Source organism: Corylus avellana, chromosome 10 (assembly GCF_965113065.1).
Source record: "Corylus avellana chromosome 10, dhCorAvel1.hap1.2, whole genome shotgun sequence".
NCBI classification, from domain to species: domain Eukaryota; kingdom Viridiplantae; phylum Streptophyta; class Magnoliopsida; order Fagales; family Betulaceae; genus Corylus; species Corylus avellana.
In genome coordinates this window covers 13037326-13039867 of record NC_142499.1, presented here as the reverse complement: position 1 = coordinate 13039867, position 2542 = coordinate 13037326, and the positions used below count along the sequence as shown (strand labels likewise).

Here is a 2542-nt window from a genome sequence, read left to right as displayed (position 1 = left end):
GGCATGTTGTCTTCTGCATAACTACATACGAAGGATGATGCCTGTGGATCCATTAGAGGAAGAATTGGACCAACAAGAGCACTCACATACCGGAAATAATAATGATCCAATAACACATATCGAGGCTTCAGATTAATGGAGTGCATTGAGAACAACTATGGCAAATGAAATGTTTAATGCGTGGAGGGGAATTAGGAAAGGTAATTGATATGTAATAATTATTTAAATATGTTATGTGTGGATGGCAATTGACCATATTAAGATGTACTACGTTATGGGTCAATTTTTTTCTTAATATATTGAAACATTTCTTTGCATGTTGGCAATTGGTCTTTATTGTTGATGTTAGCCATATTGGTATGCATATTTTCCTTGATAATTATAGTTTTATTACTTTATGTATCATTGTTCTTCATTTTTTTTAGATATGAATTCATCCGTATTGGATTCTCAAGATTCTGTTAGAAGGAAATGGGCTTCTGAAGAAGATATCAAACTTGTTCAGGCTTTGGTTGAGCACTACAATGAAGGAAACGATAGACAAGAGACTAGGCTTCAACCAAGTTATCTTAGAATCTTGGAGGTAAAGCTCTCAAAGACATTACCAAATGCTGGAATCAAAGCAAAACCACATATAGAATCAAGATTGAAAACTTTGAAAAGGGAATTTCAAATAGTCCATGCAATGTTGTGTGGTCCTAATGCAAGTGGATTTGGATGGGACAATGTTAGAAAATGTGTGGTTGCTGAAGATGCTGTGTGGTAAGCGTATGTGCAGGTAAATTTGTATCATGTTGCAATTGATATATTTATAATCTTATTATATGCATAATATATTAATTGAACATTATCATATTTGATGGTTTTATAGAGTCATAAAGGAGCAGCTGCTTCTAAAAATAAATCTTTTCCTTTATATGAAGATCTTTGCATTGTCTATGCAAAAGACCATGCTACTGGCAGAGATGCTCAAACACCAATTGACATTTGTGAAGATTTACAAAATGAAAAATGTGATGAAAACAATATTGGCCAAAACGAGAAAGATGGGTTCGACGAGTTTAATGAAGACGTGTCGTGCACATAGTTGCCCACCAATGGCAATGGAGGAGAAGGACTTTTGGGTCGAAAACGAAAAAAGTCTAATAAGAGCACCGAAGATAACATCGCCAAAAAATTTCTTGAAATTGGTAACCAACTTGCGATGAATTTAATTACTGCATTAGAGAATTTTAGCAAGGCAGTTACAGGTTCAGTAGAACGAGAGAGTAGATTAAAAGTTAATGATGAGCTATCAAAAATAATTGGTCTTAGCAGTAAGGATCGTTTCAAAGCAGCAAGATTGATTGTTTGTCAGCCTGAGATAATGGATCTATTCTTCAGCGTTCCAGATTATGACAAAGAAGAATTGGTGCATGGAATTATTAATGACGCTTGAGGAGTTGCAGAAAATTGACTATTTTTAGTTTGCATTCATGTTTACATTTTTTAATTAAGAACGATTGCTATACCATTTTTTGATGGTTAAGATCTTTAGTGTATATATATTTTTAAGTAAGAACGATTGTTATACCATTTTAATTGAGTTCTTACCAAAATGATATCAAGATGGTTAATGTGCTTTTCGTAGTTTTAATTATAAAATATGGTGATATGATGATTATGTAATTTTTTTATATAAATAATTTTAATTTTGTAGCGTAATTGTTAAAAAAAAAAAAAAAAAACCCACATACATGACATAACTAAAAAAAAAATTATATAGTAAAATTGTTTATGTTTCAAAAAAAAGAAAAGAATGAAAGTCCTTAATAATATAAATTGTATTTATATTATAAGGGTATTTTAGAAAATAAGATCACAATACGATCCCATTCACCAACATATTGCGTTGTACCAAACGAAGGAATAGGATTAGGTAGTTTATTCCAGCGTTACAACCAAACAAAGGAATATGACTAGCTAATCCATTCCCAGTGGTAGCTAATCCTTTTCCAATGGACTAGACAATCCGCGAACCAAACGAGGCCTAAGTCTCTGTCTGAAACTATGGTTTGAGGTAAACCATGTAGCTTGAAAACTTGTGTGAAGAAAATGTTAGCCACAGTGATAGCTGTAAAAGGATGAGAGAGAGATAGGAAATGTCCATACTTAGTGAGGCAGTCTACCACCACTAGAATCACACTGTGACCATTCGATATAGGCAAACCCTCAATGAAGTCCATTGATATGTCAGTCCAGCTTTGAATAGGAATGGGTAAGGGTTGTAATAAGCTAGGAGTATGAACATTCTCCCCTTTAGAAGCTTGGCAAATAGGGCATTCCTGAATTAGCTTCCTACTATCCTTTCTCATCCCTGAGCAAAAAAAATCAGCCTTAGCTCTCTATACAGTCTTCAAATAGCTAGAGTGACCTGCTTGAGGATTAGAGTGGATGTAATGAAATATTTTGTCCTTAAAGGAGGAAGAGTGAACAATAAAAATTCTACCCTTCTTCAGGATCAATTCTTGCTGTAAAGCTTACCCTTTAGGCACCTCTGTAC

The 2542-nt window shown here is 33.8% G+C and overlaps 1 pseudogene; it reads left to right on the top strand.

Moving 5' to 3' along the window:
- The first annotated feature begins 427 nt into the window (after positions 1 to 427).
- On the top strand, positions 428 to 1438 carry LOC148583365 (uncharacterized; annotated as a pseudogene).
- The last annotated feature ends 1104 nt before the right edge of the window (positions 1439 to 2542 follow it).